The following is an 18,103-nucleotide window of genomic DNA, read 5'->3' as shown; positions in this document are numbered from 1 at the left end:
AGGGCTGGACTGCACATCTGGGCCGATGTGTGCCGTTTTAAAGCTTTTTTTTGTAAAAAATTTTTTTACTATTCTATATATTTTACCATGACTAATGACATGTTAATGCGCTATCTGGGGGGCCCTCAACCAATGTGTTCATAATATACTATCTGGGGGGCCTGACCTCCAGGCTGCTCTCAACGCCCCAAAATAAAATAATAATATTAACCTTTCTTTTGGGGGAAGGGGAGGGGTTGGAGTCCTGGAGGTCGGGGCCCCATGGCACGTGCCCTGTGTACCCATTCGGTAAGCCCGCCCTTTGTGTGTATGTGTCTGTCTTTGTCTGTGTGTGTGTGTAGGCTATGCATGCTCACTGGTACGTCTGTGTGAGTGTGTGTGATTCAGTTTGTTTTCTATGCCATATCCTTTGTGGTGCACTAAATGAAAGCAGAGCTAAATAGAGCAAGGCCTTAGCAATGGGACACCATCTCCCCCACGACCTCTGCCTCCTGGAGGTGTGAGCTGCCTTGCCATGCTAAACATAACATGTATACAACATGCATGGAAAATGACTGACTCAGCTGTGCGCTATTAAAAGAGCTCAAATCCCAAAGTATTGCTGGGGGGACGGGGACTGCTGGTCAGAGCTACAATCTGTGTGGGCTGAGGCTGGGAACATTGCCCCAAATGAGAAGACCTAGCCAGGAATACTAGCAGACAATTTTTCCACCAGAGGTCTAGCCACCCCAAACCGTAAGTGGCAGTTGTGTGAATGATATCAAACCATACATACTATAGGTGTGAAATGGAGACTGTCAGCCAATGACACACAGCCAGGACAGTATTTGCACGTTTTGTGTTATGACACAGGGAAACTTGTTACTATAACTGTATAGTTCCATGTTCTGATTTCATTGTAGTTTTTGTAGGGATGGCAGGATAACATCTATGATTACGGTCTTTATTTTTTTTTGTCTTATCACATTTGTTTCATTCATGTTATTCTTGGATCTATTAAGTTTATCTTTGAGTTGTGCTGATGTTACCGTACAGCTTTGAAAATAACGTTGCTATAGTATTTTTAGGTCAGGATATATTTGGAGCCTCCCTGACAGACACACACTGTACAGTACATGGTAAACTGTGGCTTAAGTGCTATTAAAACACCCAGTAGAACAAATACTGTGGACCAATCACACTTAAACTGTAATGGGACAAACTGGGATTGTCGTAGGTGGTTATTGCAAAGATATATTAATCTGAGGAAAAGAAAGTTACTGTAAAGTGACTGTATCTTATACTGTATGAATAAACTGAAATGTTGAGTCACCTGACTGTCTGGACATATTCGGTATGCTTCACATTGACACTGTCCTAACTGAAGATGGGTTTCACTTTGCCCTTTGTGATAATTTGAGGTCATGTATCAAGGAGTATGTTTAGCTCCTTCTGATGAAACAACCAGACAGCATTTATTAGAGTGATCATAAGCTCTATCTTGCAACTTTGCTCTGTCACTACAGTAAATGGTCAATATCTGTCTCTTCTGTTTCATTGCAGAGTTATGGCGTAACTAAGAAGCGCCCGGCCCAGTGCATTCAAAAATGTGATTTTTCTGTGTTTTATATATATTTCCACACTATGAGTTTTGAATAATACTGTGAAATTGTGAACATGATGATAATGCCCTTTAAGTGTAAGAGCTGTTTGAAAAAAACACCTGAAAAATCAGCCTGTTTTGGTGGGATGGAGTTATGGCCTGCCGGTGACATCACCAGTTGGTAAATTAGTTAATAGACCAATAAGATAGAGAGCTCCAACACTCTCAGCCAATAACAGCTAGTTTTCAGTTTTCTCCTCCAAATCTGATCACTCCCAGACTGTCCTAGCTAAATTCTTATTTGATAAATTTCCCTTTTCTAGAAGCATTTTTTCTTTCTTATTTTTGACCAAAACATCTGCATTGGACCTTTAACAGTTGTCTTTAACAGGGTCTTTTGGATACCAAAATCATGGACCTGGAATATCTGTTGGTATGAAATACATTTTTGAGAATGTTAAATATTCTCACTTTGATCATATAAATCAACCATAGAATTTGAATTGAATTCTTATTATATGTATCACTTCTCATCCATTAGTCAATCCATTGATTATTGATTCATCTTGACATGCTTTCATCATATCATAATAATGGACTGTAGACCGACGTGTGTTTCTATAAGAATGCCATTGCATACTTCTGAACAATACATTTACTGCCTGTATTTTTAATTCAAAACTATCAAGTTTTCTCATGAAACACTAAAACATGGCACTCTGTCACTACTGAAAATGACATTCCCATTGGTCTTTTCCAGGTATGGACCCAGCTGCAATTCTGCTGGTGCCTGTTGTGGTGGTGGTAACAGCATTGGTTATTTTCCTGCACGTCTGGTGCTCGAGTTCTTGTCCACAGCAACGGTGCGCAACAAGGTGGTCGTGATAACAGATGCCTTAACAGGACTGGGAAAGGGTAAATCCTTTGTTTTGATTTTGAAAAACAAAGCTCAGATAGGAAGTGCACGTAGAAAACTGTTATTACATTGTTACTAAAACAGTATTCTGTCTTTAAATGTATTAATCCAAACCTTTGCAAGAATGTGCAAAGTTGTTTCACGAGGAGGAGCTAGAGTCATCCTTTGCGGAAAAACTTGGGAAAAACTTGAAGGTTTTGCTGATAACCTGACTAGCGCTGCAGACCCTCAATTAGTAAGTATGTCATAACTCTTAAACCCAACAGAGCAATTATATGGTCTTTATATGCCTGATACAAAGTTACATTTTATTAGCATTTATATGAATATGCATAAATTGTAAAGTGATCATGAATATCCTAAAGATTAATAACCATACTGTATATTACAGTAATTTGGTCCTGCCTTATTGTGAAATTCTCTTTCCCTTTCCAAGACCTTCCCTCCTAAACTTGTGCTGGTGGATTTCGGTGACATGAACAGCATGCCAGATGTGATCGTAGAGACGCTGGAGTGTTATGGCTGTGTGGATGTGCTCATTCTCAACAGCAGCCTTTAAAGTCAAGGCCCCAGTACAGAGCACATCACTGAAGATGGACAAGCTAGTTATGGACAATAACTACTTTGGCCCTATCACAGTGGCTAAGGGTACTATATCATAACAGAGCATAATTTAACTCAGTTTAAAGGAATTGAAGTTTGAGAGTTGTGTTACATTGGTCCCTTCCACAGGTCTTCTGCCATCCATGATGTCGAGGACTGGCCATGTGATTCTGGTCAACAGCATCCAGGGCAAGCTGGCTATGCCTTTCCGTGCCACTTGTGAGTTCAGTCATTTTCATACCGACAGTAGGCCTACTTCTGAATGTAGTTTGAGGAAGTTTGAATGAAGGTATTCATATGTACAGTATGAGTTCCTCAATAATGGAACAATTGTATGAGCGGGAGATCAGGGTCTGAATTTGGCTTCTGCTGGGTTTCAGATGCTGCCTCTAAGCATGCGGTCCAAGCTTTCTTTGACTGTTTGCGGGCTGAGGTCCAAGAGTATGGCATCTCTGTCAGCACTGTCAACCACACCTTCATAATCTCCTCCACCTGGGGAGTACCAAGAAGCCCATCTGCCGCAACCTGGGCTGCCTCAGTTGATGATCTTAACTGTGTGTTGTGTTGGTCTGACTACTCTAACTCAACCTTATCCCGCCTCCTCACAGTCTTCTCCAAACAGAAGGTTATGGGCATCACACCAGCAGAGGCTGCCAGTGAGATCCTCAAGATTCTGAACAGCAAGAAGAGGTGGTGGTCATGGCCCACTCCCTCCCAAGATGGCCATCTATGCCAGATCCCTTTTCCCAAATGTATTTTTCGCTGTGATGGCTGCAGGAGTGAATAATGCTGCAGGAGTGAATAATATGGCAGCTTTAGCAGACTCAGAGGAGCTGTAGTCAACATGGCATTGGATTGGCACTGATTCTGGATACACACCACATAGAACTGGGAATAAGATGATGTGTTGGGCCAGCACTTATGACTGTCAAATATTCAGGACCAGTTGAGACCGGAATGAAAAGAGAAGAAGACAAAACTATTATTGATATGTTTGTATGTTTTCAATGCTGAATGGACACAGGTGACTGAAAAAGATGTTGGAAAAATGTTTACTTGGAAACTAAAATAACTTGGGTATCTCATAAGGTACGCAACTTGCTTCAGTAGAACTGTCATATAGCAGAAATTAGGAAACTGTTGTTTGTGTTATTGGGAACCTTATATTAGGCCTATAGAACCTAGAAATAAACCTTGTTTTGAGCTCTGTCTCATTGTCTTTACTTTTCATAATATATGTAACATTGGTAAAGAGACCACTTTGTAGCCTACAGATGGAATTGAAGACTCATAATTGTATTTTGTGACAGAGGTGGATGGTAATTTAATTACAATCTCAACTCATTATAGTCATGAAGTAACTATTTTACGCTGGCTAGTGGACATCAATGGAATTGCATCCGGAAAGACTGCGCACAGCCACGAGCGAGAACGGACTCTTGAACAAGAATATCGATATGGCTTTACGAAAAATGGATTTTCGCGTCTATGCATTGAACAGCACACGTCATTCTGTAAATGTTTTGAATACTCATATGTCTGCCTTTAGTGTATTGAGTCCCTAACACCGATTTGAGAGTAAAACATGACCGACACAACCTCTGCTTTTCTATCAACCTGGACCGCGAAGGTGAGCGTGAAACAGAGCAGGGATTGCCATTTACAACCAGGGTTATAGTAACTCGAGGCCGGTGTTCATGCATGGCCCACTTGGGAAGATTCCTAGTTAGGAACGCATGACTGGGGAATATAATATGTTACACGTATAAATAACATTTTACTCTCTTGGCACAGGACATCAGGATAGCGCGGTGCTGCGCTACAAATTTACGAGCAAGAAGGAGGTGGATCTACTGTCAACTTATGTACCCGAGTCTTTCAGGGGCAAAGGTGTTGCAGCTCTTCTGTCAAAGGTAAACTGTCGGGACTATGGAATCCCATTTCCGCCACCCCCCAAAAATGTAAAGGCCCAGTGCAGTCAAAACGTGTTATACTGTGTTTTATATATATTTCCACACAGGTTTGAATAAATCTGTGAAATTGTGAAAGTTATGATAATACCCTTTTAGTGTAAGAACAGTTTGAAATGTCATTCTGTTTTGGTGGGATGGAGTTTTGGCCTGCCTGGTGAAATGAACAGGTGGTAAATTAGTAAATAGTCCAATTAAATATTGTTCCAAACTACTCTGCCAATAACAGCTAGTTTTCAGTTTTCCCCTCCCTACTCAAACCACTCCCAGACAGTCATAGCAAAATTATAGCTTGAGAAATTGCTCTTTGCTATTTGAAAACAAGTTAACCAGCAATGATTTGATATTGAGAATTTAAAAAACGTCTGCATTTGACCTTAGAAAACGATTATACTATCTAAACATTTCTAGGTACTATCTATAAATTTTGAGATACGTAAGTCAACATTTTGAGATACTTTTTTAAATGTTATTTTTTACTAGGCAAGTCAATTAATAACAAATTATTATTTACAAGAACGGCCTACGAAGAGGCAAAAAGCCTCCTGTGGGGATGGGGCCCAACTTGTTTAAATGTAGGACAAAACACACATCACGACAAAAGAGACACCACAACACTACATAAAGAGAGACATAAGACAACAACATAAAAAGACAGGAACATGACAATACATGGTAGCAGCACAACATGACAACAACACAACATGGCAGCAGCACAACATGGTAGCAGCACAAACATGGTACAAACATCGTTAGGCACAGACAACAGCACGAAGGGCAAAAAGGTAGAGACAACAATAAATACATCACACGAAGTGTCAGTAAGTGTCCATGATTGAGTCTTTGAATGTAGAGCTGGAGATAAAACTGTCTAGTTTGGGTGTTTTTTGCAGCTCGTTCCAGTCGCTAAGTTAGCTGCAGCGGACTGAAAAGAGGAGCGACCCATTGATGTGTGTGCTTTGGGGACCTTTAACAGAATGTGACTGGCAGAACAGGTGCTGTATGTGGTGGATGAGGGCTGCAATAGATATTTCAGATAGGGGGGGAGTGAGGCCTAAGAGGGTTTTTATAAATAAGCATCAACCAATGGGTCTTGCGACGGGGTATACAGAGATGACCAGTTTACAGAGGAGTATAGCGTGCAGTGATGTGTCCTATAAAATGTTGAGATATTAAGTCCTCGCCCTAGGGTGGACTCCTGGTCCTTTACACAGACACAGAGACAACAACTGTGAGTGGTCAATAGAGCTAAGTGCTGAGCTTGCTTTATGCAGGGTTGCATCATGTAGGACTTTGCATCTGTAATTAAAAAGTTAATCACACAACAAACCATTGCTATTGTGTTGATTGATTAATTGCAGTCAATCATTTTGGATTAAAAAAGGTCTACGTAGCTTAGCCGCACAAAGTTAGAATATAAATCCAATTTGATCACATTCATATTTCCTCTTAACACAAATAAATGGGCCTATATTTAATATATAATTTAGGTTGTAAATACATAGCTTAGGCTATAAATACATGATGTTACTGCTTTGTTTCCCTTGCAGAGGGAATCAGAGTGCTAGGCTTCTCTAGGCTACCTGCAGCTGTGGTTGTTATCAGTAGGCTACAGTTGATCCGTTTGTATTGAAGTTGACAGATGGAAATCACCACACAATGCTACACATAAATAAACATGGCGCGGCAGGTAGCCTAGTGGTTAGAGCGTTGGGCCAGTAACTGAAAGGTTGCTGAATCGAATCCCTGAGCTGACAAGAAACATATCTGTCGTTCTGCCCCTGAACAAGGCAGTTAACCCAGTGTTCCTAGGCTGTCATTGTAAATAAGAATTTGTTCTTAACTGACTTGCCCAGTTAAATAAGGGTTAAAAGTAATATATATTTATATATATGTATGATTTACCATCTCTACATTTTAGATAGTATTGACTTTTTTGTATGTGGTGGGAATTGGCTTCCATACATGACTCATGATGTCTTTGGTAACAATAAAATAGTTGCATGTTTGATAATATTTTTTAATTGCAATATTATTAATGTGATTTATTAATACATTTGAACCATTCTCTCCTCTATTCAGGCTGCCATGGATTTTCTAGTGGAAGAAAACCTCAAGGCCCATATATCTTGTTGTTATATTAAGAAATATGTTGAGGAAACCCCACTTCTTGGTTATAAGGATCTTATTATAGTCTGAATAAGCTGCATCCTTGATGAATAGTGGTTGGAATGAATGGTAATTATAAAAATACATAATACATTAAAAAATGTATTCAGTATTTACAGTACTAGTCAAAAGTTTGGACACACTAATTCATTCAAGGGTTTTTCTTTATTTTTACTATGTTCTACATGGTAGAATAATAGTGAAGATAATCAAAACTATGAAATAACACACATGGAATCATGTAGTAACCAAAAAAAGTGTTAAACAAATCAAAATGTATTTTAGATTTTAGATTCTTCAAGGTAGCCTTGATGACTGCTGACAGAAACAGACAGATGACAGAAACGGAAGTCCAGCATTACTTGAAGACATAAAGGTCAGTCAATCCGGAAAATGACAAGAACTTTGAAAGTTGTACAGTCGCAAAAACCATCAAGCGCTATGATGAAACTGGCTCTCATGAGGACCGCCATAGGAAAGGAAGACCCAGTTACCTCTGCTGCAGAGGATAAGTTCATTAGTTACCAGCCTCAGAAATTGCAGTCCAAATAAATGCTTCACAGAGTTCAAGTAAAAGACACATCTCAACATCAACTGTTCAGAGGAGACTGCATGAATTAGGCCTTCATGGTCAAATTGCTGCAAAGAAACCACTACTATAGGACACCAATAATAAGAAGAGACTTGCTTGGGGCTCGAAACACGAGCAATGGACAATAGACCGGTGGAAATCTGTCCTTTGGTCTGATGAGTCCAAATGTGAGATTTTTTGTTCCAACCGCCATGTCTTTTTGCGACGCAGAGTACGGATGATCTCTCTATGTGTGGTTCCAACTGTGAAGCATGGAGGAGGAGGTATGATGGTGTGGGGTGCTTTGCTGGTGACACTGTCAGTAATTTATTTAGAATTCAAGGCACACTTAGCCAGCATGGCTACCACAGCATTCTGCAGCGATATGCCATCCCATCTGGTTTGCGCTTAGTGGGTTTATCATTTGTTTTTAAACAGGACAATGATCCAACACACCTCCAGCCTGTGTAAGGGCTATTTGATCAAGAAGGAGAGTGATGGAGTGCTGCATCAGATGACCTGGCCTCCACCATTACCCAATCTCAACCCAATTGAGATGGTTTGGGATGAGTTGGACTGCAGAGTGAAGGAAAAGCTGCCAACAAGTGCTGAGCATATGTGGGAACTCCTTCAAACTGTTGGAAATGCATTCCAGGTGAAGCTGGTTGAGAGAATGCCAATAGTTTGCAAAGCTGTCATCAAGGCTACCTTGAAGAATCTCAAATATAAAATATAATTAGATTTGTTTAACACTTTTTTGATTACTACATGATTCCATATGTGTTATTTCATCGTTTTGATCTCTTCACTAATAATCTACAATGTAAAAAAATACAAATAAAGAAAAACCCTTGAATGAGTAGGTGTCCAAACTTTTGACTGGTACTGTATGAATATATATACAGTATATATATATAATACATATTGATTATCAGCCTGCTTTCAGTCTACCGTATTTTGCATTCTCTGACCATGCCTTTGAGAAATATTTATTCAGGGGTACGTTCAATGAGAAGCCAAAATAAGCAACCATGTTTGAGTCACTTCAAATGTAGCTTACTATTTCCAACATAAAGGAAAAGTTTTATTGATAGAAATAATTCTTCTTTATAAAGTTGTCTGTTGTATTAGTTGCTTGGTTAAATTATTTGTGAATAATCTCTTATTTGTTTGTGCATTTTTCATTGATTGAACAATTGTCATTTCTATAATAGATTACATTGATATCAAACACCCTCTCCTTGTCATGTCTTCAGTAGAGAGCTACCCAGTCTAGTCCGGGTCTTCGTAATGTTGTTCTTTTGTTCTCAAGAAATATAACACCTGCAGAATAGAGGATAGACGTTATTGATTGAATCATCCCAATTCAGGATTTGTACAGAATAAAAATAGGATAAAGAAACATGATGTTTTTTTGCAAATCAGATTACAGTTTTTAATCTAGTCATAGATAGGGATCCTGTATTAATCTCTGAATACTCAAGAAGTAAAGAGTAATCTCCTTTAAAATAGTATTATCTGGAAGTGACAGTGAGTTTAAGGGCTTTAGTTCTAATCAAGAGGATATTGCCTTTCAGCACAGCAGTATAGTGCTCAGACCTTATAACTCTACACTTACTACTGTACCAGGGGGATTTGGAAAGTAACCTTATCCTTTGGACTGGTTTTTGGAGAGACAAAATACAGTTATTGTAATGGTACCCCACTGATGATAAAAGGACAATGTTTGTTGAACGAGCTGCTATTACTACAGTACATTACAGCCACTTTTTTAGTTCCAGTTAATGTAACATTTTGTATTAAATATTCATTGGACATGTTGAGGGCAGTTGTGTGATAATAAGGAAAGATTATTGTGGGCCAGTGGTGACTAATTCATTTTCTGGGGGCGTTTTAAGATGACATGATTGGGTATAGACCAAAGATCCTTGAAGAGCAATACACCTTTTGAAAATAACATGACATAACAATCTCTTAGTACTCAGCTCAGAGGTCAAGAGTCTTATCTGTGATTGCAGGATGGGGAGGCGTACAAGGTAAAAATGCCACATGTGGGGCCACATTAGCGTACTATTGTGAACATGCCTCTGCATACATTTAAGAAGATCTCTATAGGTAATCTGCTGGATTCAGAGAATTGGATTGGGATTCAGCACGTTGGAAGAGAAGAAACGCGGGTTCTATAGAAACAGTTAACAATTACGAGTATAGCTGGTCCTGTGTAGCTCAGTTGGTAGAGCATGGCGCTTGTAACGCCAGGGTAGTGGGTTCGATCCCCGGGACCACCCATACGTAGAATGTATGCACACATGACTGTAAGTCGCTTTGGATAAAAGCGTCTGCTAAATGGCATATATTATTATTATTATTATAGCTGTTTGTTTAGGAATGTTTACCTTTACAAAGCACTAAGAACTAAAACAGAACCACAAGCCGTGAAATACATATTTGGAAGAAGTATTACAACAGTGTTGATTTAACCTCACAATAGACCAATTATGACTTGCCTTGGAGCTGTGAGAAAGACCTGTCATTTCAGTTGCAGAAAAATCTCTTCCTGTTAACTACAGAGAAGCAGCTCTGCTTCGTTATGAAGTAAGACATAGCACACATATATTTTCACACTTACATGTATCTCCCTTCAGAGTTTGAGTGAGTTACCATCTTTATTTCCTGAGACTAACAATTCAACAGATTACATTTACCACTTAGCAGCAAACCTACAGTGGACAATATCTCTTATCACCCATCTAACATGATTTGAGTGTCCAATAGTGTACAATAGTATTGCAGTGGTACAGAATAACATAAACTCAGCAAAAAAATAAACGTTCTCTCTGCGTTTAAAACGGAGTCCTAAACAGTGTTTATTTTCAGCAAACTTAATATGTGTTAATATTTGTATGAACATTACAAGATTCAACAACTGAGACATAAACTTAACAAGTTCCACAGACATGTGACTAACAGAAATTGAATGATGTGTCCCTGAACAAAGGGTGGGGGGTCAAAATCAAAAGTCAGTTTCTGGTGTGGCCATCAGCTGCATTAAGTACTGCAGTGCATCTCCTCCTCATGGACTGCACCAGATTTGCCAGTTATTGCTGTGAGATGTTACCACACTCTTCCACCAAGGCACCTGCAAGTTCCCTGACATTTCTGGGGGGAATGACCCTAGCCCTCACCCTCCGATCCAACAGGTCCCAGACGTGCTCAATGGAATTGAGATCCGGGCTCTTTGCTGGCCATGGCAGAACACTGACATTCCTGTCTTGCAGGAAATCACGTACAGAATGAGCAATATGGCTGGTGGCATTGTCATGCTGGAGGGTCATGTCAGGATGAGCCTGCAGGAAGGGTACCACATGAAGGAGGAGGATGTCTCCATGTAACGCATAGCGTTAGATTGCCTGCAATGACAACAAGCTCAGTCCGATGATGATGTGACACACCGCCCCAGACCATGATGGACCCTCCACCTCCAAATCGATCCTGCTCCAGAGTCCATGCCTCGGTATAACGTTCATTCCTTAGATGATAAACGTGAATCTTTTCTGGTCCAGCGATGGTGGGTTTGTGCCCATAGGCGACATTGTTTCTGATGATGTCTGGTGAGGACATGCCTTACAACAGGCCTACAAGTCCTCAGTCCAGCCTCTCTCAGCCTATTGCGGACAGTCTGAGCACTGATGAAGGGATTGTGCGTTCCTGGTGTAACTCGGACAGTTGTTGTTGTCATCCTGTACCTGTCCCGCAGATGTGATGTTCGGATGTACCGATCCTGTGCAGGTGTTGTTACACGTGGTCTGCCACTGCGAGATAAACAGCTGTCCGTCCTGTCTCCCTGTAGCACTGTCTTAGCCGTCTCACAGTACGGACATTGCAATTTATTGCCCTGGCCACATCTGCAGTCATTATGCCTCCTTGCAGCATGCCTAAGGCACGTTCACGCAGATGAGCAGGGACCCTGGGCATCTTTCTTTTGGTGTTTTTCTGAGTCAGTAGAAAGGTCTCTTTAGTGTCCTAAGTTTTCATAACTGTGACCTTAATTGCCTACCATCTGTAAGCTGTTAGTGTCTTAACGACCGTTCCACAGGTGCAGATTCATTTATTGTTTATGGTTCATTGAACAAGCATAGGAAACAGTGTTTAAACACTACAATAAAGATCTGTGAAGTTATTTGGATTTTTACGAATGATCTTTGAAAGACAGGGTCCTGAAAAAGGGATGTTTATGACTGTTCACTGACAGAACTAACCATGTACGCACACACTGTTATGCTGGTGAATGAGGACCCAAAAGCGACTTAACAGAAACAGAGTCTTTATTCCAGTCTTTAACAAAAACGATAATCCTGGAAATTATCTCAGGAAAATACAAACAGGAAAACTGAAATCCTCTCGTCAGTAGAGAGGAACGACTGGAGACGCGACCACAGACTGCAGGTCGCTTCGGGAAGGCACAGGCCGTAGCTGACATAGACACCTGCTCACACGCAGCATCTGAAGAAAGCAAAAACACGACGGAACAAGAACACAGCACAGCAAACATCAAACAATGATCCGACAAGGACAGAAGCGGAAAACAGAGGGAGAAATAGGGACTCTAATCAGAGGGCAAAATAGGGGACAGGTGTGAAAGAGTAAATGAGGTAGTTAGGAGAATGAGGAACAGCTGGGAGCAGGAACGGAACGATAGAGAGAGAGAGAGAGAGAGAGAGAGAGAGAGAGGGAGAGAGGGAGGGGGAGAGAGGGATAGAAAGAGGAAAAGAACCTAATAAGACCAGCAGGGGAAACGAACAGAAGGGAAGCACAAGGACAAGACATGACAATATATGACAAAACATGACACACACACACACACACACACACACACACACACACACACACACACACACACACACACACACACACACACACACACACACACACACACACACACACACACACACACACACACACACACACACACACACACACACACACGATCAGAGATGCTTGGGGCATCTGAGGCTGTGGAATGTAAGCCGTAGGAAGGTGAATTCAGTAGTGGGTAGCAGCATCCTCACATCTTCACCCATCATTTCTCCACCCTATAATCCAATGTGGTCATTTTCCAGAACAAACAGGGATTTATCTGAGATACAGACACGTAGACATGTCTCTGCTTTCTAAAGTGATCTTTAATCCCTATGTATTTACAATGCACCGGGTCTTATTAAACAATGATCCCAGATGTGATGCAGAAACCAGGTCACCCTGCACTGCACAGCAGGTATCCCGCATGACTGAAACGCCTCGATTACACCGACAGTGCATGTTGGTACACCAGAAGTACATTCATTTCCAGTGGGACGCTGCGTTTGCCTTGCAGCATTGCGTTGCAGAGGCATTGCAGCGCATTCTGTGTGATGCATACGTTGGATTTATCGAATGTATGCATCATACTGTGTGCGTAAACGGCTTGACAGAAATGGTAGCAGAAGGTGAATGTTGAACACACATATCCAGCTGATGCTGTGTATTTTAGGAAAACAGTGATGGACATTTAGATGAATTTAGATGTAGATGAAAGCCTCTATTATTTTGCCAACCTTCAGATGTGAGTCTGGAAGAGAAAGACAGGGTCCCCGTATTGAAGCCACATCATTGGTGGCAATACCTTATGCTTTCACAGCAAACGGTTTGAATTCTCTCTTCAAATGAAATTAAATCAAATGTTATTTGTCACATGCGCCAAATGCAACCTTACTTTGAAATGCTTACTTACAAGCCGTTAACCAACAATTCAGTTTTAAGAAAATACAATTAAGAAAATATTTTCTAAATAAACTAAATTAAAAAATAAATGTAAAAAATAACACAATAAAATAACTTGTCCTATCTCACATGATCCTTGCCTCAAATGCAACAATAAATGCTTTGTTTAAACTATTGTGTTCCCACTGGGCAAAAACTGGGTGAATCAATGTTATTTCCACGTCATTTAGAAAAAATCTTTGTTTAAATGTGGTGATGTTGAATAAATGTGGAAAACTGATTGGATTTGAATAAAGACATCAACGTAAGGGAATGTAGTCACTTTTAACCTAAATACAAAGACATGGTGACATTTTTGGTTGATTTCATGTTGAATTCATGTTAGTTGACAACTCTACCAAATTTAAATCAAAACTAGATGTTTGTTTAATTTAAATCAAAACTAGTCTGTGCTCAGTGGGTTATTTTCACTGACATTTCCACAGCATATTATTTGATCCAATATGAATCTCCTGGTGCCTTAATTTATGCAAAGCTTGTTAAGGCTTCTCTCCACCTGAAGGCTTGTGAAGGCTTCTCTCCACCTGAAGACTTGTTAAGGCTTCTCTCCGCCTGAAGGCTTGTGAAGGCTTCTCTCCACCCGAAAGCTTGTGAAGGCTTCTCTCCACCTGAAGGCTAGTGAAGGCTTCTCTCCACCTGAAGGCTTGTGAAGGCTTCTCTCCACCTGAATGCTTGTTAAGGCTTCTCTCCACCTGAAGGCTTGATAAGGCTTCTCTCCACCTGAAGGCTTATGAAGGCTTCTCTCCACCTGAAGGCTTGTGAAGGCTTCTCTCCACCTGAAGGCTTGTTAAGGCTTCTCTCCACCTGAAGGCTTGTGAAGGCTTCTCTCCACCAGAAGGATTTTGAAGGCTTCTCTCCACCTGAAGGCTTGTTAAGGCTTCTCTCCACCTGAAGGCTTGTGAAGGCTTCTCTCCACCAGAAGGCTTTTGAAGGCTTCTCTCCACCTGAAGGCTTTTGAAGGCTTCTCTCCACTTGAAGGCTTGTGAAGGCTTTCCCACCTGAAGGCTTGTGAAGGCTTCTCCACCTGAAGGATTGTGAAGGCTTCTCTCAACCTGAAGGCTTCAGGGAAGGCTTCTCTCCACGTGAAGGTTGTGAAGCTTCCACGTGAAGGCTTCTCTCCACATGAAGGTTTCTCTCCTTGTGAAGGTTTCTCTCCACGTGAAGGCTTCTCTTCAGCCTCTTGTGTCTATTGTTTGTCATAGCTTTTCACTTATAAGGATGTGCATTGGATTTCTGGTAAACTACATCTGAGTTTGAATCTGAAATGGCATTATTTGATTATAATAGCATGGATTGCCTTTAAAAGGTTCCACCAGAGTACACAGATCATATTAAATTAAGGGACATAAGTGGAGTTGGCTCCAATGTCAGATTGTACAGTGACTATTTTCCTGGTAAACTGTGTAAGCTTACAATACACAGTTTCCTGTTCAGAGGAGAATTCACAGTATCAGAAGTGACCCATATGACCCATAATACAGTCATTATTGGGCTGTCCTTTCATTTAAAAACGATTTTCACTGTGATGCTCGAAAAAAAGCAGAATCAGACACAACCCCTCCCCCTGTATAACTTAATACCTCTGCCAGGAGATTATCCTGGTTGTATTACTCAATGCTTCCTATTACGTCATGATGCCTATGTACAGGGCTTTCTGTCTGTGGATGCAAAGAACAATATTCAATCATTGCAAAACAATAATGCGTGTTAAGTCATGCAAGGAACCTCCAAAAATCTGCATGGTCAGCTGTTCCTATATATGCTCAAAAACTGTAATATGAATTGCAAAGAAAAATCTCTTTATCAAGTATTTCCCTCCTGACCAACATAATACCATAGCCTGAGGAAGGAAAGCAAATTGCCTGTCTACTGTAAACATTGAGAAAGAAAGTTATCCTAAAGCTGATGTTACAGGATCATGGCTCAACAGTTTAAGTTTGAGCAGTGAAACCCGCCTTCTCTACCATCCCTCCAATCAAGGTAGAGCAGCACTGAAAGATGCGCACAGCATCTCCAGATGATGGTTAATATATCAGTGTCAGATGAGCAAGAACATACTATACTAACTGTGTGTGGAAACATTATATCGTCATTTATGTCCAACAAAATATTGTTATTATAGAAAGGAACAATTTATTGCGATGATCAGTTTAGAGATCAACAACGTGTCAATATGGGATGACAAGCGTATTTGGCACTTCGCTTGGAACAGCCGGTGCACCAGGTTTTTGGGCATGGAATTATGATTATGTGCTTTTGCTTACAAGAATACCAGATGTACCGAAAGAAGAGATGTGTTGTTCATAGAATGGCTTCAATTTGTTTGTGGAAGAAGGTATGGCTGGTTCTCATCACCTTCAACAAGACGTTCCGCGACTCCTGCATAAACTTCTCTTCATGTTCTCCCTTGCTGTGGTTTGCGCGTCGCTGTACTTCATTCTCTCCGGCTGCTGTGATTTTATTTTAGTGGATACTGAGAAACATTTGAAGAAAACCTCTCAACTTTTACCTTTGCCTTTGTCTTCCAAAGGAAGAATGCCTCGGCTAAGGCAGATGTCGGTGTGCGCTCAGCATCCCCTTCGGCAGCGCAGGTGCGAGGTGCAGTTGGTGCGCAATCAGTCAGTGTTGGCCAGGACTGGACCGCAACGAGGAGGCTACCCGGCAATCATCATAGGGGTGAAAAAGGGCGGAACACGAGCTCTTTTTGCAATTCCTAAGACTTCATCCTGACATTCGAGCATCTTGGCCTGAACCCCACTTTTTCGACAGACATTATCACGTGGGTTGAATTGGTACAGGTATGTACCTACCTAGCTATCGATGACGATGATGATAACGGTGATGATGATGATGATTAGAATGATTATTATGATTAGAATAATTAGAATGATAATGCTGAAACAAACATTTGTGTTTGGTTGATATTTCTTTTATATATATTTGATTGACAGTGTTTCATTGTTTGCGTTCTGATTATGTTTACAACTTGCAAAAGGTGTAGAATGATGCACAGTCCTCATTGGAATTGCTGCTTGCTCATGGTCAGCCGTGTGCATGCAAGTTAAAAAAGGGGTTATTTAATGTCTGGGAGAATTTCTCTACTTATTTAAAAAATGTATTTAACCTTTATTTAACTAGGCAAAAGTAAGTTAAGAACAAATGATTATTTACAATGGCGGCTAGCCCCCAATGACGGCCTAGCCCCAATGACGGCCTGAGTCCCAATGAGGGCTCAGCTTCAATGACGGCCTAGCCCCACGACGGTCTAGTCCCAATGAGGGCCTAGCCCCAATGACTGACCTAGTCCCAATGGCAGCTAACACACTCAATGACGGCCTAGCCTCAATGGCGACTAGTCCCAATGGCGGCCTAGCCTGTAATGACGGCTTCAGCCTCAATGGCCCGGCCTGTAGTCCCAATGGCCTAGCCTCCAATGGCCGGCCTAGCCCCAATGACGGCCTAGCCCCAATGACGGCCTAGCCTCAATGACGGCCTAGCCTCAATGACGGCCTAGCCCCAATGACGGCCTAGCCCCAATGACGGCCTAGTCCCAATGACGGCCTAGCCTCAATGACGGCCTAGCCCCAATGAGGGCCTAGCCCGAATGACGGCCTAGCCCCAATGACGGCCTAGCCCCAATGACGGCCTAGCCCCAATGGCGGCCTAGCCCCAATGGCGGCCTAGTCCCAATGGCGGCCTAGCCCCAATGGCGGCCTAGCCCCAATGGCGGCCTAGTCCCAATGAGGGCCTAGTCCCAATGAGGGCCTAGCCCCAATGGCGGCCTAGCCCCAATGACGGCCTAGCCCCAATGGTGGCCTAGCCCCAATGACGGCCTAGCCCCAATGACGGCCTAGCCCCAGCCCCGTCAAACCCTAACCCGGATGACACTGGGCCAATTGTGCACCGTCCTATGGGACTCCCAATCACAGCCGGTTGTGATACAGCCTGGAATCAAACCAGAGTCTGTAGTGACACCTCTAGCACTGAGATGCAGTGCTTTAGACTGCTGCACCACTTGGGAGCCCTACATTTCCCATAAGTACACTCTGAAGAACAACTGTAAAATCTGTAACACAAATATTATGGAGCGATGTTCTCTATGCCATTATTATTTTATCATATGTATCAGACTGTTCTCCAAAAACAAATACATGTACCAAACATTCCCCCAAGTCCTGAACCTAACATTTGCTACATGATCAATTAATCAATCAAACTATATTTATATAGCACATTTCTTACAACAAATGCATTTCAAGATGCTTGGGCCAACAGTGCCCCACAATATGGACCTTGTTCTCTCCCTTGTTTGATGTCTGTGGTGAGCGGTTATTTTTCGTTTTTTAAACAACTAATTGACCAACTTTGGTTCAATTATTTGAATTCCATTTTGTTCAGTTTTCTTCTGTGTGCTCAATTTGCTCATTGTACAGTTTTTCTAGAGATACATCAGATCCAGCCTCAGCTGTGCG

At 41.5% G+C, this 18,103-nt stretch overlaps 1 protein-coding gene, 1 long non-coding RNA gene and 1 pseudogene across 2 annotated transcripts in view; 2 read left to right on the top strand and 1 right to left on the bottom strand.

The window, feature by feature from the left end:
• Positions 1-18,103, bottom strand: part of LOC124016266 (germ cell-specific gene 1-like protein) — a 50,516-nt gene that overhangs the window by 26,628 nt on the left and 5,785 nt on the right. The window lies entirely within an intron of this gene.
• On the top strand, positions 401-4,229 carry LOC124016267 (annotated as a pseudogene).
• Positions 4,611-7,452, top strand: LOC124016268. The gene is made up of 3 exons (XR_006835334.1): positions 4,611-4,731; positions 4,896-5,014; positions 7,154-7,452. It is a non-coding gene; the product is annotated as an uncharacterized LOC124016268 (long non-coding RNA).

The sequence above is a fragment of the Oncorhynchus gorbuscha genome, linkage group LG26 (genome assembly GCF_021184085.1).
Source record: "Oncorhynchus gorbuscha isolate QuinsamMale2020 ecotype Even-year linkage group LG26, OgorEven_v1.0, whole genome shotgun sequence".
In the NCBI taxonomy this organism is placed as follows: Eukaryota; Metazoa; Chordata; class Actinopteri; order Salmoniformes; family Salmonidae; genus Oncorhynchus; species Oncorhynchus gorbuscha.
Note: the sequence above shows the minus strand (reverse complement) of the source record. Positions and strands in the feature narration are given on the sequence as shown.